Source organism: Mustela putorius, unplaced genomic scaffold (assembly GCF_011764305.1).
Source record: "Mustela putorius furo isolate JIRA1106 unplaced genomic scaffold, ASM1176430v1.1 tig00537232_pilon_pilon_pilon, whole genome shotgun sequence".
Taxonomy (NCBI): Eukaryota; Metazoa; Chordata; class Mammalia; order Carnivora; family Mustelidae; genus Mustela; species Mustela putorius.
Genome location: NW_025422373.1, coordinates 25,026 through 47,713, shown reverse-complemented (window position 1 = coordinate 47,713; position 22,688 = coordinate 25,026). Strand labels below are relative to the sequence as shown.

Genomic DNA, 22,688 nt, shown 5'->3' with positions numbered 1-22,688 from the left:
CTGCCCAATTTTTAAGGCAAGCTCCTCCCCCCATCCCTTACACAGACCGCGCCCCCCGCCCCCCGCTCAACGACGCACTGATCACCCGGGGTCTCTTAGCAGTGCCAAACGCGGAAGGCCGAGCTGCCGGCAACTTCCGGGCACTGGTGGGGCGGGGCGTGGGCAAGGCAGGGACTTGTCCAGTGGGTGGGAGCCCGACATCCGCTTCTGGTTGCTGCGCTTGGAATCCCGCATCCATCTCCGGAGGCAGGGTACAAGAGGTGCGCAGGCGGCAAGCAGGGAGAGTGTAGAGGAGCCGCTGGGGACCGCGCTCGCCCCGTCTGGGAGTGTCGCCCCGCCCCGCGCACACGCCGTACCCAGTCAACCGCACTGCCCCGCCCCGCACGTGACGGGGGGCGGCGCCCAGCAAGCCGGCAGGGCCGGGAGTAGGGGAGAGGAGCAAAGTGCGGCAACTTGGGCGGCTGCAGCAGCTAGGGCATGGCGGCTCTCTACGGCGGCGTGGAGGGTGGGCCGTGAGTGCGGCTTCGCGGAGAGAGTCCGGGAAAGGGCGGCTGAGAGAAGCGGCCGGAGGGCGAAGGCGGGAAGCCCGGGGCCAGGTTGGCATGCTGGTGACCTACCACGTTAGGGTCCGGCCACTTTGGGCTTCTGACTTGCGGGGACTTGTGGTGAAGGGGTGTGTGCACGCGCTTCAGTGCCCGAGGAACTTGCGGGACTCTGCGAGTGCACGGCCACACCCGAGGCGCACGCGGGGGGTCTTTTATTCGATGTTTCACGGCGGAAACCACACCCCTTTCTCCGGCGCCTTAAAGACCCCACTTCACCGCCCCCCCCCGCCCCCCGCCAGATCTAGAAGCTCGGGATGGCTGAGAGAGTTGAGCTTGAACAGGTGTCAGGGTCCTGTGAAGTTGCTGGGGGGTGAGGGGAGTGGGAGTGTGGTGGCAAGCGGGGGACAAAGACCCTTGCCAGGGGGGATCTGGTAGCTACAACAGGCAGCCAACCGAAGTGCTAGCCTGTCCTGATGTCTGGAACTCCCCGTTCTTGTCAGCATTCCAGATGAACCCTCTGTCATTCTTACATTTTTCCTTCTTAGAAACTTGCTTACTGGACTCTTGTAATACGGCTTCTTCCTAGGACTATGGGCAAGGCTTTTGTTGCCCCAATCTGGGCTTCATTTACCCCATGTGTATAGTGAGAAGGGGGATCAATGACAAGTCCCCTGCAGCGAAAGCATTCTGTGAATCTGGGTGTGAAATCTGGGCAAATAGAGAGTGGCTCTTGTCACAGCCTGGACACTTACTTTTGAATCCGAGATTAGGATTACTTGTATGCTGTACAGACTCACAGACCCCCATGTCATTTTATTTATTTATTTTTTAATGTAAATTGTTAAGGTTTATCTCCCCCATTCTGCATCTGTTGCACTTTTTTTTTTTTAAATTCAGTATAGGAAAAAAAAAATTCAGTATAGGAGCTTGGGCTCATCGCTGTTATATTCATGTGTAAGATATGACCTGTTTCTCTAGATTGTCAAGAGATTCTTTTGGACTTTGAATCTGCTGCCTTGTTCATTAACTACCCCCTCGAAACTTCTTGTCACCTTTGAGGTTGATCAGCAGGTCTTTTCAGTGTCCTTTTCCGATATTCCCAAGAGTTCTGATCAATAAAGAAACATACATCACACCACCACAGACCTCCATCCAAACTACTATTTCCCCCAGTAATAAGCATTTCACCATTTGGTTCCTTAAGTAGGTATAAACTCTCTTCTGCCCTCTCGTCAGTGTTTCTCCTGAGGGTGTCTTGAAGAACTTGGCAGCTGTAGCTGGATCTTGAAAGGCAGCCTTTAAAAAAAAAAAAAAAAAGGCAGCCTTTAGCTATTATGAAAGAAGCAGAGACATGCGCCACTCCCTTTAGTCACATTTCCTTGAGTGTTGGCCTGTGCAAGCAGGAAAATGGATGAAGGATCTGGAGCTTGGCACAGTGGAGTTTGTAGTTTCGTGAGAGGCAGACAGAAAAACAACTATAGGCTCTTATCAAAATCTTTACAATTTATAGGGACACTGATGTGGCCCAATGAATGGAGCTGTGGCGGGTAGGCCACACGTCAGAGGTTTCAAGTACTAGATGATAGAGAAGTAGGGTCTTACAGGATAAATAGGACATCCCTGAGGGAAGCTGTGGGCAGAAGCAACATTTCAGTCAAGGAGCGTATCAAACCAGAAGTGGGCTTGGGAATGGGAATTGGGTTTGGCAAAGTTGTCACCTGGGCTCTGCCTGGGACTAGGACCCCTGGAGCTTAGCTGTCCCCTGTAGGTTTGTCAGAGCAAGACTGAGTGCCCCTTTGTGTTCTCTAGGGGAGGCTCACGGTCCAAGGTCATTTTACTCTCAGAGAGGACGGGCAGATTGTGGCAGAAGCAGATGGACTCAGCACAAATCACTGGGTAAAGACCACACTGAGGGACTGGTGGGTTTTCTTTGTGGTTGTGGTTTTATTCTCTGTAACTCCCATCAAGATGGTGGCTGGGGCCGAGTATAACAGCACCTGGTAGGGGCAAAACATGGGTCATGCAAGACTGTGTAACTTCCTCCTTCCCTTGATTGGGGCCAGCTAATCGGGATAGACAAGTGTGTGGAGAGGATCAACGAGATGGTGAACAGGGCCAAACTGGAAGCAGGGCTGGATCCCCTCTGGTCCCTCTACGAAGCCTGGTGAGTCTGGGGTCGATCCTGGGAATGAAGGCACAGAAACACAGCGATTTTTGCCTAGGTGAGTCTGAAGACTGCAGGATGAAAGGCTTTTGAGGGCTTAGTCTCTGGTCTAGAAATACATGTTCTCACTCATTCTTATGGCTTCAGTTGTCACCGACAAGCCATAAGGATGGGAAGAGCCCAGGGCTTTGGAGAACCAACCAGAGACCCTGGTTTGAATACCAGTTTTTTGTCACTCAACATCTGTGAGACCCTTAGCAGGCTACTTACCTCCACCAAGCTTCGGTCTCATTTGGGAAATGCAGGTAACGGTAGCTACCTCAGTGGTCAGCTAAGAATAATGGCATGGTACATTCCAAAGTGCTTAGCGTAGAGCCGTAAGCACTCCTTTAATGTCCCCTGTGAGTCTCAGCTCAGATGTTTCTCTCCAGTTGCTGGGGCTCCGACTGCCCCCTGGTGGTAGCCTCAATGATGGTTCTGCAGGCACAGCTAAGCCCCTTGTAGTCCACACCAAGCCCACCTCCTTTGCTTGCTCTCTCTGCCTGACTTTCCCTTAAGGGCACTGCTAAACCCTCCCACCCCCCAAAACTTGGCAGTGTTGAGTCCCCTCTCTGGGTTCATTCCCAGACCAGGTTCTTCTTGCCGCCAGCAGCACCTGGTGGGTCATCGTGTGGGGCGGCAGGAGGACTGGAGCTGACTAAGCAGGGTGTGCCCAGATGTACAGAGTTGGGGTAGACACCAGGAAAGGAGGGGTTGGAGAAGGGAGCTGGGTCTGGTCACTTTGCTCACTCGCTCCCATCCCACACGGCCTAGGGCTTGTCCCTGAGCGGTGGGGAGCAGGGAGGACGCACTGAGGGTCCTGACAGAGGAGCTGAAGAACCGATTTCCCCACCTGAGCGACAGCTACTTTAATTACCACAGACGCCGCGGGCTCCATCGCCACAGCGACGGAGGCTGGTGAGGAGGAGGGCGGGGTGAGGTTGAGAACTGGTTTTCTGGGGAAAGCCCCTTGGTTGGAGCTGACGGAACTTGTCCAGCAGTACCTGGAAGGTGGCCTCCAGCACACCCCGCGCTCTTCTCCCTGCTCTTTTTATTGCTTAAGGTCCCCCCTGCCAGAGCACCAACTGGACAGAAGGTGGGGGGGCCAGAACTGTATCTGTCAGCCTGGAGACTCTGCTCCAGAGGAGGGAGCCCCCGGGGTGGTGCAGGGGTGAGGCTGGCTGGGAGAGCAGTTAAGGGCCAAGAAGAAAACTGGGCGGAGCTCTGTGCTAAGTGTAAACAGGCCTGGTATCCTGAGCTCAGCATTTGAAGCTCTGTTCCTGTTTTATGAGTAGTACCATCTTAGAGAAGTTAGGAAACTCGTGGGTTTCAATGCCCTCCTCTATGAAATGGAGGTTACTGTATTCACAAATGAGATTTAGGATGTTGAATGAGTATCACTGTGTGAACAGGGTCTAGCGTGATCGTTGGTTCTTAATAGATAGCGTGGTAAGTCAGGTAGTCACTTAGCTTGGCAAGGAGGCTGGCTTATGTTCCTCTTCGTCTCTCAGAGAAGGGCTCTGTATAGAAGGGGGGGGGGACTGGAGCTCTTTGAGACTCAGGTCGTCCACTTTCAGGTGGGAAACTAGCTGGGCTCACTTTTCTGTACAAGACTGGGTGATGATCCCAGGGCTGGTTTCTGCCCTCTTGTCCTCAGTCAGAAGCTGTGTGTGCTCCGTGCAGGGCCTGGCCACACTGAGCCCTCCCTATTCCCTTTCCCCAGGTGGGATCGTGCTCATCTCTGGGACAGGTTCCAACTGCAGGACTCATCAACCCCGATGGGCTCTGAGAGTGGCTGTGGTGGCTGGGGCCACATGATGGGGGACGAGGGCTCAGGTGAGTCCATGCCAGCCGGGCCTGGCTCTGGGGCCCTGGACCCTTCCCGTTCCTGCAGCTCTCTGTCTTCCTCTCCCCTGACCTTGGCCACCAACCCCTTGTGGCTCTCCAGGGATAGCTCCTGAAAAGATCCTCTGAGTCCAGGGTAATGACTGAGAGAACACAGAGATGCGATGGCAGACTCGTGGCTGACCTTGGACGAGTGGCCGACCTTGGTCTGCCAGTGCTGATCTGTATCCAGGTTCAGATTCAAGCCTCGGTTTTAATAGTTGTTGTCCACCTGTGTGGACACTATAAAGGTTAAGGCCACAGGTGCCAGGACATGCTGGACCAGTCTGCTAATAGGAAAGGGCTATAGAAACTCCTCCTGCATGACCTCTTTGTAGGTAGTAGGTATACCTAGGGGCCCTCTGGGGCCAGCTCATGGCAGTGACGCGGTGGTCTTTGTGACAGTGGACTCTCCTTGTCTTTGTTTTTGGGTAGGAGCTGGTGTGACTTGGCCTTACCTATTGTTTTCCCCCTTGCTTTCCTTTTGTGGATAGGTCATACAGTTGAAATCGGGGCACCTAATTTGCTGTAATACCCAAGCTGGTCACTAAACTGTCTAGGTCTGAGTTTCCTGGTCTGTGGACTCAGGGAGATCGTCCCATCTTCGCCCTCTCTGCCCTCCACAGCCTACTGGATTGCACACCAAGCAGTGAAAATAGTGTTTGACTCTATCGACAACTTGGAGGTGGCTCCTCATGACATTGGCTTCATGAAATACATCATGTTTGACTATTTCCAGGTACCTTCCCCTGCCTCTGGTGAACATGCGCACCTGGGATGGGGCAGTGGCATACTGAGCAGGAGTGAATGTAGGAGAAGAACTGGGTGAGCTGAAGGGAAGTTGGGGTGAATTGTGGGTCAGAGCTGGAGGTTGGAGAAATTCTAGGTGAGGACAGGATTCATGATAACGTGGGGTGGTGTGTGCCCAAGGGGAGAAATGTCAGGCACGTGGAATGGGCAGGCTGGGGCCAAATGGTTAGCTGGAATTCATGCTTGGGCAGCTAGGCCCTGCTGGGAGGTGAAGGTAGATGCCGTTTTCAGGCTGGAGCGAGAAGTGCTGGGTGAGATCAGGAGACAGGGAACTCAGACTGAACTGCTTCTTCTGGCCCATATGGGTCGGGTCAGGGAGGAGAGCCCGTTAAAGAGGGAGGGTTCTTGGGGGAGGGGATGTAGCCTCCTACCCAGGGCTTCCTCAGTCTGGGCCATGCGTATTTGTTGGAGTGGAGTAGGAAAAAGCTATTTTTAGCTGAACCCAAAGTAAAAGGGAAGAGGAGAAGGAAGGTAAGTCTACCCAATAGACCTCTGTGCATGGCAGCTGCTTATGTGTGCTGGCGATGGGCTCAAGGAAGGAGAGTAGAGATGCTGGAAGGCAGATCTGTATAGGGAGGGAGGAGGAAGACAAATCCCTTTCGATAGTAGCTGTAGCTGTGGGAGATGCAGTTAAGCTACCCCAAACCCCACCAGATTGGTTCTAAACCCAGTTGGTGGGTCCCCACGCCATCTATTACCCTTAGGCGTTCTCACAAAGTCATTACAAGAATTAAATGAGATTGTGATGCAGAATATGCTTACTGTATTTGCTTTAAGTGCTCACATTGAGAGCCCCCCCCTTCTTCGTCTTAGTGTGTGCTCTGGGAAAGTGCCCCTCCCTTAGGACCTGCAGAGGCCATTTGTTAGAGTGGAGAGAAGGACTTTCTGTGGTCAGAGAAGTTTGGGAGAAACAAGCAGATTTTTCGCGGTGCAGGACTTCACAGGGCCTTTAATTTGCGAATGCACCCTGTGACTTGGAGAGTTGCGACATGCAGTAGTCCTTAGATTCCTCTCGTCAAAGAAATCTTTTCGGAGCACCTCTAAGAACTACAGAACACACTTTCGTGCTCACAGATCTGTGCCCTGTGCTGTATGTATCCAGGCTCATCTGTAAGGAGTGATGGGATTCATGTGGGGGAAAACAAAGACCTGCCTCAAATGAGAAATCTCAAAATCTTTGTACTTTCTAGAGCTTAAAAAAAAACAAACATTATTCCAGCTTCTCAGAGGACATCAGGAAGATCAACTTGGGTGGGCAGACTGTGCATTTTTCTTTGCTTCTGATGACTCTCTGTGCCCCCTTTCTCTGTCTCTAGTTGCTTCTGTTGACCTCTCGACTTGTGTGTCGTCAGGTTGGCACCGGCTAGGAATCCTCACCCACCTGTATAGGGACTTTTTGATAAAATGCCGATTTGCTGGGTTTTGCCAGAAAATTGCAGAAGGTACTGGAGGGGTGGGTTACAGGGTTTTATTTTGGTTTTGTTCCCCAAAGTTTTCCCTCATTATAGGATGGAATGGGGTTCATATGAGAACTAGAAGCTAATTTCCCTTTGACCAAGTGACTTCAGTTCTCTGCCCTCATGACAGCTTGGTACTAGGATGCCTTGGGCTGGAGCCAGAAGGACATGTGGGGTGCACTGATAATTGTTTTATATTATCTCTGATTTTCTTGACGGCTTGTCATGGGCTTGGGGAGGCTGGGTTGTGTCTGTTTCCGAGAAATGTATGAAGCAGTTGTCCTTTGGGCAAATCTGTAATTAAAACAAACAAAAACTAAAGATATCTGAAGAACTAGGAGAGATCATAGAGAGGTTTTGGCATGGTGGGTTGGCGTGGGGGGGTGCTAATGCTCAGGAAAAAGCTAAACCCGTAGGGCTTGCTTGTCTCCACAGTGCTGTTTCTTCCACTATAAGGTTCATACTCCCCTCACTTGGATTCCTGCAGTGTAACTGCATTGTAGGCCCTCTCTTGCTGTACTGAGGCCCTTTGGAGCAGAGCTGGGTGGGGGGCAGACCGCAGACTATTGGATGGGCCTGGGGTGGGGCAGGAGCACGCCAGCCTGCTGCTCAAGTAGGGTCCCCAGAGATGAGACACCTTCGGGGACAGACCAGTAAGCTGGAGTACAGGCCAGATGCTACTTCAATGCTCCTCTAGTGGGGGCTGCAATGCCCTTCTGCGCCTGGAGTGACCCATGCTCAGGACAGGACACCCCTGCTCGGGTGGAAAGTACCTGGTTGGGGCAGGGCAGTAAGGATGGAGGAGGCTGCTTTTGGAGGCTTGTCTCCCCTACATGCCATGAGGTGGGCATCTATTCCTAATTTAGAGCTTTGCTAGCTCTAGGTGCTCCTCCTGTTTCTCCCCTGCAAACAGGTACTCACCAGCTCCCTGTCCACCCAATCCCGCCCCAGGTGCTCGGGAGGGGGGACGCCCTCTCCCAGTTTATCTTCAGGAAGGCTGGGAGATGCTCGGCAGACACGTGGGTGGCCAGTGTTGCCTGAGATCGACCCGGTAAGGTCGATGGGAAAGTGAAATCTGGATGTTGCTGGGTTTCCAGCATCTGGCTTCTTTCCCATTAGGGATGAGACTGTCCCATCAAAAAGACTCCGTAAAGAGGGGTCTATGATTTTAAATGGACTTAGGGTGTGTGAGAAGAAGAACTCAGTATAGTCTCTAACACGTAAGAGCTCTCGGGTCTGCGTGCCTCCCCTCTGTGGCTGGCCCGAAGCCTGTGTTTATATATAGTCCACTGCTTGAACACGGTGCATGTTTCCATCCATTTCCCCCCCCTTCTCTTTCATGCCTCTGTATTGTTGCTTCACCTTTTTGCCCTTCCATTCTCTCTCTTGGCTTTTTGAGTCTCCCTGTTTTCCTCCCTTTGCAACCCTTTTCTTCAGTCCACCTGGCTAGAGGGAGAGTATCTGGGAGCGGGTGGGCGTGGTCTTTAGGAGACCATCTGCCCTTTTCAGCGTTGGAGAGGTGTGGTCACCCCCAGTGTCCATTTCTGCTCTTCACCAGGTCTTGTTTCAGGGGGGAGATGGGCCTACCCATCCTGTGTGGTGGGCTCTGTGTGGAAGAGCTTGGGAGCTGCTGAAGAAAGGCTGAGCCTAGGGTGGGTGAATAGACAGGTCGGAGGGTGGGGTTACTCGGGAAAGCTGCTTGTACCCAGGGGGAAGACTTGAGACTTGGCTCCTGAGGCCTGCACAGGCCACAGCCCTCCGCCCACAGTCCCTGCCCGGGGAGCCCTTTTATGGTGTCTCCACCCAGCTTCCCTTGAACTCTTAAAAGACCTGCTTTTGTTTTAAAGGATTTATTAAATACACACCACTTCCTTAAAAAGTTAAAGACAGCCCTCCCTTGAGATCAGAGCTTCTGGCATCAGCATGTGTGTGAACTCTGTAGTCAACACAGTTTTGCAGCCAGAAGGTAGAAGAGGGGCCTTCTTCACCCTTGAAGTGTTGGTTCATGTAGCTGTGTCATTAGACATTCTGAAGCAGTTGGGCAGCGGGGAAGGGACCCTCTTTGCATTCCTTGGAGTTCCCAGCACCTGGGTACGGGCTGGCTGCAGGTTCTAGTATCCAAAGGCCATGACCCGGGTTCCTGTCCCCTGGTGCCCTGCCTGTTAGGGACTTGTGGGTGGTGGGTGTCTCTTGGGGACCTGCACAGAGAATGTCCTCAGGGCCTGGGCTTCTCCCTTCCCTCCGTGTCACTGTCCTCACAATTCTCCTGGTTGCTCGACCAGGGAGAGCTGGTCTACTCTCACCTCCAACCTCCACCCTCTTACTCTCTCTCCCTTCAGGTTTCCTTCTGGCGCTGACACCAGGGCCGAGAGACCCAATGCTCAGAACTCCGTCTCTGGCTTCACACCCTACTGAAGCTGCGACATTCCTCTGCCCTGGGTGGGGCCAGCCTCGGGGCCAGGCACATCGGACACCCCAGGACTATGTGCACATCGCCTCCCCATGGACTATGCTGGGGGGTTAAGGGGGGGAAAATAATAACCAACACTGTTTGCCTTCTACTTCCACACCTTCTCCTAGGGGGCTGGCCCTGGCTCCACGCCCGCCTAGCACCATGTGCTGCGGGCAAGAGGGGGAGCTTTGGGCTTGTCGTGGGGGCTCATTAAAACCAGACAAGCCTAGCCATTGTGGACATTGGGTGCTGACTCAAAGGAGGCTTTTTTTTTTTTACTTTTTTTTAAAAAAAACAAACACATATAAAAGAAATAAATGCACTTTATCCACTCCCCAGTTATATTTGTGTTGTCAGCACACTTGCTGTGTATATCCTGAGTGCATCTACCAGTGGCCATCCCAGAGAGCTCAGGAACACAGTTCTAGGTCAGAACTTACAGCCCGGTGCCTTGCTGCTTGGCGCTTGGTTGCCATCTGCTCACCATTACCAGTTGGGCAGAGAATTCATGTGTGCCATCCCTCCCCACTGCCCCAACCTTAGCATACCTCTACGCCACGCTGCTGCTAGTTAACTGTGACCTCAATTCTTTCTCCTGTCCAGGTGGTAATGATTTCCTGCCAAGCCGGTTTTTCCTGGAAAATCCGAGTGTTCTATGTGGAGAGCATCACTGGGAGTAACTTTAGACACTTATAACCCTCCCCTGATGGTCCCAGGAAGGATTTAGGAGAGGGGACCATTCTGGTCTGGGGAGAATTCCCTCACTGGATTTGGTGCTCATAGGTAAGTGGTACCTGTTGCAGTTTTTCCCCCTATGAAAGCATTCCTTGAGAGGTTGGGAAGATGACTGAGATCTAAGAAGGCCACATTAGATACAACTAGGCTAGGTGGCCTGTTTTTATTCCTCGTGACTTCAAGCCTGGGCTCTGGTTATTAATACGACATCCTGCATTTGTTTGTGTGACACGAATGATGAACATTGGTGAAAAAGCAATGTCCTCTGGATACTGTTACTGGTTTAGATGAGTCAAGACAAGCCCAAAGCTTCCTCTTGTGCGGCACATGGTGCTTGGTGGTGAACTGAAGACACAATCTTGACCTTCAACAGCTGCCTCTCTGGGTGTTCAGAGCATAAGGTATTTGAAGGCATGGAACATGTGCACCAGTTAGTCTAGATCTTTTTTTCAACTAAGAATCTTTGTCTTCCTCCTCCATCAGGTGTCTGATTCAGTAGGACGCGTTCAAGAAGAGGTGGAAATGTTCATGTCTACCAAATATCTTGGGCTGAGTTGGGCTGTAGAGGTCCAGGATCTGCACTGGAGGGAGCTCTACCCTAGGAGCTTTTGGGTGCTGATTAAGTCCTTGCAGAGGTCTTGGATGTCTTGTTTCTCAAGTTCAAGTGACACTTCTTCCACAGTGTAGAACAGAGTGGCAGTGGCTCTCCTGTTTGGCCCTAGCCCAACCCAACAGCCCGGGATTTTGACAATAAGAACTCAAGCCAAGTCCCTTCTGAGGAAAACAGCCCCACGCCATTTTCACATCTCCTGTGGTCCAAACTACTAGGGGCCAGGCTCTCAGCAAGTCCCCCCCCCCCCCTACATCTTCTGGTAAAAAAGCTTGCAGTGAGGAGAAAGACACACAGGAGGTGTCTTTGCTATATCTCGCAGTCCCTAACAACACTTACTAATGTGCAGGGAACTTTGAAGGTGTTTTGTTTACAAGATTTATTTACTTTAGAGAATGCTTGAGCAGCAGGGGTGGGGGTGGCGGGAGAGAGAAAATTCTCAGACTTCATGCTTAGTGCAGAGTCTGATGTGGGGGCTCGATCTCATGACCCGGAGATCACAACCTGAGCCATAAAGGAGTTGGGCACCTAATCAACTGCACCACCAGGCGCCCCTGAGAAAAGTTTTTTTACATGATCCTGGGACCATGAACAAGCCGATTTTGGGTTTAGAATCTAAAATCTCATGGTGGAGAGTTTAATATACATATAATATAAACACAGAGTTAATATTCAAGAATTGGCCACATCTTTTCCTTGACCATTGTTGAGGCTCTACTATCCCAGTGGGAGAGCTGAGGCAAGAGCATATTTTTGATTTTTTAGTCCTGGTACATAAGTATTAAATACATATTGAGTTGAAAAAAAAAGCAGTGGGGGCCAGGGTGGCTCATTTGGTGAGAGCCCAACTTGTGATTTCTGTTTGGGTCACGATCTCCGGATCCGGGCTCTGGTGCTTCAGTGGGGGTGTCCTGCTTGGGATTCTCTCTCTCTCCCCTTTTCCTCTGGCTCCTCTGCACTTCCAACTTGAGCACGCACTGTCTCTTTTTTCATAAATAAATCATTTAAAAAAATAATATAGAAAGTGTACAAGATCCAATGTGTTCCTAGTTCCTTTAGCCAGAGATGTGATGAAATGGCTTACTTACTTTCCAGTTAGTAGACTCTGTTACCAGAGGTTGTGGTGCAGGAAGTCATTTTTTGATGAGTGTCTTCCCCTTTCACTTACACTTTCTGATAAAAGGAGCATTAATGGGATTCCATCCTATCAAGGCATCAGAGATGAACCTGTAACAGCCTTGTGACAGGCAAGAGCTTAGAAACAAGAACTGTACTCAATGAAGCCCACGCTGCTTTAATAATCCACATGGTGATTTCATGACCAGCACAGTCCCTCCTTATCTGTCACATCCATTCATCAAACACAGAATGTTCCTACGGCTGTGAAGGGTGGCTCTGAGGATTAAAAAATGAGTACCTTTAATCCCAACTGAGAAGTTGGCATAAATTTATGGAACTGCCTATTTACAATATCTGGCTTTTTCTGTAATGTATTCTACTTCAAGTAAGGTCACGAAATGTTTTCAAGTGAATGAGTACGACACACATCTTCAAGGATGTTTGGCGGAGTCCAGGCCCTCGTGTATGCATAACTAGAGTGTCTCAGAAAGCGCTCCACAGTCAAGTCTGCTCAGCTCTTTCCCCCCTGGTTTTAGGAAGGCAGTGAAGAACTAATAGCACTCAAATCAAAATGCAACGGGCCCTGGTCTGGTCCATGGATCTTTCTGCCACGTGATAAAAGCCCCTCCGAGGGAATCCCTGGGAGGTTCAAGTTAGGTGTAAACCAAATAAATATGAATTACCAAACATCCCCCCAAAACAATGGATGATGCCCGCTTGTTAACCCAGTAGGGCAAACTGGGTACTGGACAGTGTTTGGTAGTTAGAAAGGCTCTCAACCTGCAGTAGTTGAAAGGCAGATTCAGAAGCTTTCCTTGTTTTTCCAGATAGGAGTCAGTTTTCCCCTGAAGCCGGAAGATAACAGGCTATCCAATTTCCTTCCAAGTCCAAGGATTTCCTGTTACACCGACCTTTGTTCAAAGCTGTAACACATGAACACCATGTGACCGTATTAACTGCCACTATGTATTAAGCACCTTCCTTGTGAATCGGGACAGTATTCATGGAACATTAAATTCAGTCTAATTTACACAGCAGCTCCCTAGGATACTGAGGAGCCACGTCTTAGATAGATAAACTGAGGTTGCAGGCTGAAGGCACTAAAAAAGTGGACTGGAGGGTGGGATTCACTCAGAGGATGCAGCTTCCAAAACCAAATGCTTTTACCCTCACTTACCGAATAACGCAGTATAAAGATGGAAAATGATGCAGTTAACCCCAGGTCCCTCTTGAGATCGAAATCTCTCATGAGGGGACCCCTGGGTGGCCAAGTCTAGGCTGGCTCGAGCTCAGTCGTACCATGATCTCTCGGATTATTGCAGACCAAGGCCCGAATCAGGCTGGGACAAGTCCTCAGCAGGGAGTCTGCTTGAGCTTCTTTGCTTCCCTCTCCCTCTGACCGCCTCCAGCCCCTTCTCAAATAAATAAGTCTTTAAAAAAAAAAAAAAAAAAAAAAAAAAAACTCTCACAAAAAACACACCACACACACACATCACCCAACCATAAGAAAAACAGTAGCACTGCCGGCAGTAAATGCATTTATTCTCATTTTATTGAGACTTTTTTCCACAGCTGCAATTTGATTTATATAGCAAAATTTTTTAAAAGAACCTTAACTTTTTCCCCATTTTTTGCTATTTTTAATATGGAAATCATTTTCTTCGATTGTAAAGCCCTGCCCCTCCCCAAAGACATTAATAACTACCACATCATGTGTATTTAGAGGAGAAAAAGGGAACAAAAACAGCTGTTAAACACTTGTGGGAAACAGGGATCAAAGTTGCAAGTCAAGACTTGCCCACTGGAGGCACGAAGCCGCTTCGGGCCACTGAGCAAGCCACACACAGGCCCTCGGGGGCTTCTCGTCCCACAGGCTCTACTCCCTTTCTCCCCTTGACCTTCTCTGCTGGCCATCGTCCTTCTCTCCAAATCCATCCAACAAAGGCAGCACAATCTTTAATACGTGTTCAGCTTTTGTAACGGAGACAATACTGTATCCAGAAAGTTCAGTGATTCCCCTCCATCCAGTTCTGGAGGGTAAAATAGCCAACAGCGTACGGATGGCTTCACTTTTGTGTCCACTCAAAACAGACTCATTAAATTACCAGATGCTTCAAAAGTCCTGTTGTGTAGACAGCACAAGAATTCCTTATAAAAAAGAAGTTGCAAAATGATAAAAATTTCTGCAGCAGTTTCGGCTCCTCACACAGAGCCTCTGATGACACAGCTGGTTCTGAGGAGTTGTTCCTGGGACACTCACAGCAGCTCGCCCAGGAGTCCCCTGTTCTGAGGGTTCTATTTAGACCACAGGGGGCCGAAGTCCAAGTTTACAAGATTCCCTGCTGGCAAAATTAGCCTATCAGTGGAACACTACTGAGTGCTCTAAAAGAATAAACTACCAACACAAGTTACAGCTCAGGGATGAAACTTAGAAATATGCTAAGGGGAAAAAAAGCCAGCCAAAAGAGACCACAGTACAGTTGTCGGATTCCACTGATATGATGCCCAGAAAAGGGAAATTTGTAGAGACAGAAAGATAAGTGGTTGCCCAGAGCTGGGAGCAGGGATTATCATGTAAATGGACACGAAGGATCTCATGGCGTGGGATGGAAAATGTCTAAAACTGAGTATGGTTATGGGCCTTACCACTCCGGAAGCTTACTAAAAAATAACTGAAATGTACAGTTGAAATGGGTGAATTTTATATGTAAAATATGCCTCAATAAAGTTGTTAAAAAAAAATCCCTGCTTCCCAAACCACACATCAAGCATTGAAACATTTCTGAAGGCTCGATTTGTAGGGCGGGATTATCACTTAGCATCAAGTTACATGGTGAAAAACACTGTACTATTTTTCTAGTAAATAAACTTAGAGTTTCCCAATGCCCACAGGACCAGGTCAATCTCACCACTCATTTCCCAAATGAATGCATTATCCCAGGGGAGAGGGGCTGGGGATACAGAGTCTTCCCCAACAGGTGGCCATGTCCAATTCTTGGTCGAATTTGTGAGGTGTCTGCTCTTTCCATACCTAAACGTTGCCTAAACCAAGAACCATTATTAACCTGTGATACCTTGGGACCCTTATTGAAGATCAACTCTCCTCTTCAATCACAGCAGGGTCGATTCCCTGGGCACCCCGGGTTTCTATGTGGGGTCTGCAACAAGCACTAACATGAGAGGATTCAGTCAACGGTTTCCTTCAGCTCCTTCGTACAAAATTTTCCTCCCTGACATCTAGAATTGCCAGCTCAGTATTGTAATGACCTCCTTACTCCCTAGCTTCCCCCAAATCAAGACAAACTGACGGTAGGACAATACACAATTAAAAAAATCCTGCTTAGTATTTCCCTAAAAACATTTTTTAAGCCATCGTTAGTGTTATAACCTTAATTAAAGAGACTCCAGCTGTTTTGACTTTGAAAACTGAAGTCCTGCCTCTCCCTTAACAATCTGTCTTTGTGTTGACCACACGTGATCCCAGAAGTTCACAGCTGCGGTCTGAAATGCTTAAGGGCCTCACAGCTGCAGGTGCTCAGGCCTGGGCTATAGCTGTCAAGTTTTCTCCTCCTGCGGTTCAAAGGACCTGGAGAAGCTGAAAAGACCTTTCCTTGACTTTTTTTTTTTTTTTTTTCTCTTGGAAGAGCAAGAGATAAAATAATTTTCATCTTGCAGTTTTAGAGTCCAACAATCACAAAACTCCGAAACCAGTCACTGAGAAACTACCCTGGGGCCCAGCCAGAACTGGCACTTAGAGAGAACACACACACTATTGCTATACACATCATCCAACTTTCAGTTTTGCCAACAAAACAATTTTAAACAGAGTGGTGGCTAAAATTCAACATCAAAATAACTATTTATAAATACCTGTCTCACCCTTAAAGGGTCAAGGTGCCCAGAGGGCATGCACCCCACCCAGATTGGTTCCTACGAGGAAAGGTCGGAGACAGGGGCCCCCAGTCTTTCCCCAGCGAAGGTCCAACAAGACCTCCCCACTTTTTTCTAGTGAGGAGCTTGCAAACTCTCTAGATGAGCTTATGATCTGGGTAACAACTGTGCTCCCGCCTCCTTACAACACACAAAGGATGGAGAAACAGCTGGGCTAAGGGTAAACGGGAGAGAAACTGTCTGCATGTGCAAGCCCACAGCGCTGCTAGCTGCTTCCTGCTCCTGGAGCCAGCAGACTCTCGGGTCTGAATGGGACTGGAAAGTCCAGCCCCTCAGGTTCCTGCTGCTCATCTGGCAGGAAGCTCTCTTACTCCGGACCCAAATCAGCCTGGTGAAACCCCAGATTGATATCCAAAATGGAACCCCAAAGCAGACAGACAAGCCCTTTGCACTGCCCCCAACATCTCAGCCGATCCTGGTCAGGAGAGCAAGCCTTCTTCAAGATGAAAGAAATGGCTCCATCTGGATCCCTGTAGGGCTCTCCAGACTAGGAGCCACACTAGAATCATTTGTATCTTTCTGACGGAGACGCCCACACTCTAGAAAATGGCTCTTCCTGCAGTCTCAATATATTCCCCTGCGCAACCTTCAGAACTCTGAACTCGGACACGCTAACAGGAGAAGGAAACGGAGCCCCTGGGACAGACAGACCTCTTTATTCCTGCACTTCCAAGGCTCTCTCCCCATTAGAGGTGATGACCCCCCCAGTTGGAAAACTGAAGCTGTGCCTGTGTGGCTCAGCTGGTTTAAACGTCTGCCTTCGGCTCAGGTCATGATCCCAGAGCTCTGGGGATCAAGCCCCGCACGGGGCTCCCTGCTCCAAGGGAAGCCTGCTTCTCCCTCTTCCACTCCCCTTGCTTGTGTTCCCTCTCTCTCTCGCTGTGTCTTTGTCAAATAAATAAATAAAATAAATCTTTAAGAAAGCGGAAGGTGCAATAAACTCGTTTCTTTATTCATAGCCCTCCCTGGAAATGAATTAAATGTTCCATTCTCTTGAGGTAGAGGCTTTGGGATTTAATGTGCACACCTGGCAATAGGAGCTCCTTAAGCTACTCTCCTCTGACATGTGTCCTAACGAGGAAGGCCATTCTTTAAACGATGCCATCCTATAGACTTCTAATGAGAAAAAGATGTGGGTTCATATTTTAAATCTGACATTAGCCTGTGGCTATTCAAAAAAGTCAACAAGAGAGTACCTAAGAAAAGGGAGAAATTTCTAAGCTTTCTAGACACCGGTCCTTTCCTTCCAACCTCTGTCCCATATCCACATACTGAATTTACACAGACTTTATTTCATTACGTGGTCTTTTCCTGATAGCCTGACACAACACAACAGCAGTCATACAGAAGCCACTGTCCCCCTCAGGCCTCTGCAAACCCTCATCCTAGGAGAACGGCCAGGACTCCACATGGTCTCCTTTAGACCTGACTCTGCCACATACATTCTTATCACACAAAGGCAACTTCTGGTGCGCAGTTTAATCCCTTATGAGTATCAGCTGTTTTACAGTCAGGAAAAACAAAATGAATATACCCAAAGAGCTCAACCTAGAAAAGCTGTAAAGCTGGGTATATGGCAACAGCAAAATTTTATAATTACAGAAAACTGTCCTGGTGGGTCACATGGTCACATGGGTCCAAGCAGGACTCCCTCTAACAGGCTTTTTTTGAGTTCTTTTGCATAAATCTGTAAGGTGGGAAGAGGCATCCAAATTATAAACTGAGTTTCTTGCTGGTGTCTTGAAAAATGTTTACTTGGGAAAAGTTACTGGGAATAATTTACTAAGGGAAGATACCAGGAGGACCAAGTCTTCATGGGGCTGGCAAAAAATTGCCAAAATACTCTTAAGACACAATTAATAGGACTCAGGGTTGGCTACTCCAGAGTGAAGCTGATGGCCAGCACAGCATGCCTCTACCTTTCCCTTTGGTAACAATATCTTTTCTCAAAAACAGAACAGGGTTGGTATGGAAAGGAGAAGGGGACTAGATGCCATGAGGGATAAAGTGACCAACCCACCCTAGAGCTCTATGACCTCACAAATAATGAATAATGACTTTGATGGTGGCTGTAAGCAGAGACTTAAGAACAGGCCAGCAGTGACAGAGTGACCCCCAATGGCAATCACTGTCACAGCCCACCACTGCTGGTTTGTAACTTTCATGAACCATCAGAAGAGTTACCAGAAACCAGTCCTTGGAGTCTGGATTTTCTTGAACGGGGTTCCAGGCAAGAACACGCTGGCTTGCAGGCCATGGTAATCTGCTTCATCACAGGAAAGCCCTCGGGGTGAGGGGAGCTGGGCTGTGAACCCCAATTTGCAACACACCTCCTTCTTCCACTCGTCCCTCTTCTCATCCAGCTTAGCAGACTCAGTAAGTAATCTCTAGGCAATGAACATTGCCCTCAGTAAGTGTACAGTAGGGTGAGAAGGGCATTCTTAAACACCCCAGATTTTCTTGGTCAGCTTGTTTTGTTTAAACACACACACAGCAGAACATTCCGATGATGAAGGGGAAAAAAAGACTGCGATATCCTTAACTCAAAAAGCTAATAATAATAATAATAACAATAGGAAAACTGCACCAAACCAAAGTCAGTAGAACAAAAGAGAAATACTCAGAGACTCAGAGGCTTGTAGAGTAAGACTGAGCACATTAGTTACTCCAGTCACAGTGTCAAGTTAAACCACTATCCCCCTTCCCCACTGTGCACCCCTCGCCCACCCCACCCCCTTCTTCTGCTCTGCCTCTTGTGTGCAGCGCTATCCCAAGGTGTGGGGACATACAAGTTCTCCTCAAAGCTTTCTGTCAGCTCAGTACTTCACTCCTGGAATAAAATTCCTTGGCATCCGGGTTCAGATTACTTTTGCTCTGAAATAAGAACCAAGAGATAATAAATCCCACTTCAAAAGCTGTTTACTCCCTGCTTCATTATTACCAGCACCTTCCTCTCAGCCACCAAGAGGGAAAAAGCTCCGGCTGCTATTGCCAGGCTGCTCTCAGTGGCTCCTGACGTACTAAGCCTTGACCAACCTCATTTTCTCCTTCCTGCTCTAGACTCCTGTTCGCCTCATGATGCTTTCTTTAGATTAGAGGTCTGGAAGCCTGACTCCAAAAATAATTTTTCAGTTCACTGGGGTACCTTAATGCGAATGATAAGACGAATCCAAGTTTTCCACCAAAGCAGTTTGGTGACCCACAGTCCCTTTATTTCCCACCTCGCTGTATTCTCTTTGGGTTATCTACCCTCTAGTGAATGTCCAAAACCTGAGCAAACCCGCAGGGCACAGTCATCTGGAAACGTGAGTTCTGTGAGAACTAAGTCACTCACAGAGTTCTGACTTTAAGTAAACACGACGAAAGGCAGGAAATTGGTTTATCCAGTCTTCTAATTTTAAGTGGAAGATAGCCTCTTAGGAGAATGTTCCTTCCAAAACCGCCACCATTCAGAACTATAAATACAGATTTTGAGGAACAGTAAAAGGAAAGAACAACAACAGCAAGTGATCATTTGACACCAGACCTCTTCTGTGTTCAAATTCTTATCCTTGATCCCAATTCTACTTTGAAAGGCCCGACTGCAGGAAATGAAAGCTGGTGAAAGCTGGGTGATGCTCTGCCCCTTTGCAATGTGTGGTGCAAGGTGTCTTCCATGCTGCACCCTCTTATCAAATCCCATGGGATGATGGGTGAAAGAAACATGGGCCAGAGACTTGCCCAAAAGTAGGAGGGCCAGAAAGGAAGTCTGTCACTACGAATCCCATATTCTTTTCAACTATGTCTCATGTGCAACTACATATGCCTCTTACCAAAATATCTTCAGAATCATGACCATCGATCCGACCGACAGTCCATTTAACTGCTGCTGCAACTGTCCCCATGGCCTGAGGCAGGTCCCCGTGAGGGAATGAACCACTCTTGGTCTTCTTCATCCAGCATCTCCTGGAAGCAGCGCCCCCCCCAGTCTAAGAAGTCTTGCTCCTGCAGTTCCTCCTCCACCTAGCAAGCAAAGGGCGAGGGAGCTCACACTTACTGTCCTAGTGTGACTCGCCCCTTCCAGTTTCCTACCTCCTTCTTTCAGAGATTATTGGTCTGAGGTTCAGAATGATGTTGTGGTACTAAGAATTAAGAGCGCTTCAAATGACTGGCTAGAGAAAATACAAGTTTTAGATTTTTCAACCAAATTCCATCCACAAAAAGACTAAGGAAATAGAAGAGCAGAAAGTCTAGGCCTTCACAACTCTTCAAACATCTTTGTGTGAACACAGACATGTTCCATCCAGATGGCACTTACAGAGAATCATTTTAAAGCTTGAGATTCTTTTCTCAATCTGGTTTCAGAAGCCACATTTCTTAAATTTCTCATTTTGCAAGTACGAAAAAGGCACAGGAATTACAGAACTAGACCACTACCTGGAGAGTGGAGATTAAATCAAAATCAACTCTCAGCTTCTGGCCCTCTTTTCTGGTAATGAGGCCCCTAAAGGAAAAAAATACTTTCAGAACCTAAGAAAGATATAAAGAACACTTTTTGGCAAACCAGCAGAAAATGATGTCATCAATGTAGGTATCCTTCCAAAACAAGGAAAAGTATGAATATTTAAACAGCTCTGTATTTCTTAAAGATTGCCCTAAACTAAAGCACTATGATCTAGGATATTGTACAACTCTTTGCAGACATCATTAACTCTTCCTAAAGAAAATGGTCCAGGCTGCAGATTAAGTGTGGTTTTAACAGGCCCTCAGCTTCACATGTGGCCATCCCTTTCGTGCAGGCTAGTGGTGGACAGATTCATAGCTCACTAGCACCACCATCAGAGGGGAAGTCAAGTAAAAATAATCACCCAGGGGCACTCAGTCGTCGTTAGAGTCTGGCCTTTGGCTCAGGTCATGATCCTAGGGTTCCTGGGAGTGAGCCCCGCATTGGGCTCCCTGCTTGTTGGGAAGCCTGCGTCCTCCTTCTCCCACTCCCCTGCTTGTGTTCCCTCTCCTGCTATGTCTCTCTCTGTCAATAAAATAAAATAAAATCTAAATAATAAAATAATAATCACCCAAACTAGCCCCTATACTTATTCATGAATTCAAAAGTCACCAGTAGCAGAAGATGTAAAAGTAGTCTTCAACATTACAATTAGCCACACTGATCTCAAGTAAATTAGATAGTTATGAAGTACTTATAGTAACAACCACCACAAAATATTTCCAAGCCATCAGATTTAACATGACTGCTCAAGATTTGCCTTGCCTCTACCCAAGAGCATGACAACGGGCTCCTCCTTATTAAATCTACCCTGATTCACAGGTACAACCCCACAGAAATGGTTACCTGGGCCATAGTGATGTGACTACACAAGCATGATCTGTGTGCCAGTCACACAAATTATGACACAGTGGGATTAAGGGGGTGGGGGGAGGAGCAGAATTGCTGGCCACTCTGCTAAACTTTGTTCCCTTGTTCCCCAGAGCACCAGGCTGTTCAGTTAAAAGCACATTTCCTGTCTCCCATGCTGGCGATGGCCATGGAACTATTCATCATGTAATGTCCTCCCTGATGGATGTGAACACTTGGGCATCACTTGGTTAAAGGATCCCTTCTTTGGCCTTTAGCTCTCCCCTTTTCCCAGTTCCTAGAATTCCAGTTACCCTTCAGTTACTCAGATGATCAATGCCCTGGCTGGGGCAGAGCAACACCATCGAAGAACTATGTGGTCGCCACATCATTGTCTACCTGGAGTGCCTACCTTGAGCTATTAATGTCACAGAGATGCAGGACAATGGATTACTGCTGATTCTTTGTTCAGACTCTCTAGCCTTTCCCCACCTAATACACTTGTCCATCTCAGACATATATTCTGCCATTCCCTGCATTCCCACGTTGGGAACATGGCAGGCTGGCCCATCTGCACACAGCTGCTGTTCCCAGGTTTATACCACATCACCATGGCATGAGATTCTCTTGCAACAATGTGATGGAAAAGATCAGTATCTTCCTCCAAAGTACCCTATTCTGGTGTCTAACCAGCTAAAGGGGCTTCTTGGTCAGCCCAGACCAGGCCTCCATGCATTCTTCAATTATTCTCAAGCCAACAAATCCATTTATTTCATTACAGACAGATGGTAAAATACAGCTGTTTGAGATTACATGTGTCTTAGCCTTCCACTTCTTTCTTTACCTGTCTGTTGAAATCTTCTTCGTTCTCCATCCACATGTACTCTGCAAATGGGTTTTTCCTTCTCATCGTGCCCATTTAATCCCTGATCCTCTTTGGATTTCACATTAGGTGATGTATTTGCTACACTGGATCCATTCATTATGACAGAACCTAAACAGAACCAAAAGAAAGGATCAAGGAAAGGAAAACCTGGAACATCCAGATTCTTCCAGAAGCTTCTGAAGTTCTAAGTCGAAGTTTCTAACTATAGATGAACAGAAGCTATTGGTCTGTAACTGTTAGAAAAACTAACCATATTCTGCAGTTTATCAATTATACAGATGATATAGAGTTAACAGAGTTAACCTCCTCCTCCTCCTCTTCTGTTAACAGAGTTAACAGAGATACAGAGTTAACAGAGTTAACTCTTAAGAGTTCTTTTAACTCTTAAGAGTTAAAAGAAAAAAAAAAAGTCCAGGCTTAGCCATTCTAGGCAAGTGGGAGGAGGAGATCTTTTCAAGTCTATTTTTGTGCAGGTTCTAGAACCTAATCAGGGTCACATGGCCTCCTTAATGTTAAGGAATATGTAGAGAAGAAATCCATTCTTTTTTTTTTTTTTCCCAGACTTTATTTGACATAGAGAGACACAGGAAGAGAGAGAGAGAGAGAACACAAGCAGGGGGAGTGGGGATGGGAGAAGCAGGCTTCCTGCAAGCAGGACCCTGAGATCATGACCTGAGCCGCAGGCAGAGGCTTTAACCCACTGA

General features: G+C 48.2%; 2 pseudogenes; one reads left to right on the top strand and one right to left on the bottom strand.

Annotated features, from left to right (window-relative positions):
* Window positions 1–292: 292 nt before the first annotated feature.
* LOC123390130 lies at window positions 293–9,961 on the top strand (annotated as a pseudogene).
* Window positions 9,962–18,582: 8,621 nt separating this feature from the next.
* Window positions 18,583–22,163, bottom strand: LOC123390129 (annotated as a pseudogene).
* Window positions 22,164–22,688: the final 525 nt, after the last annotated feature.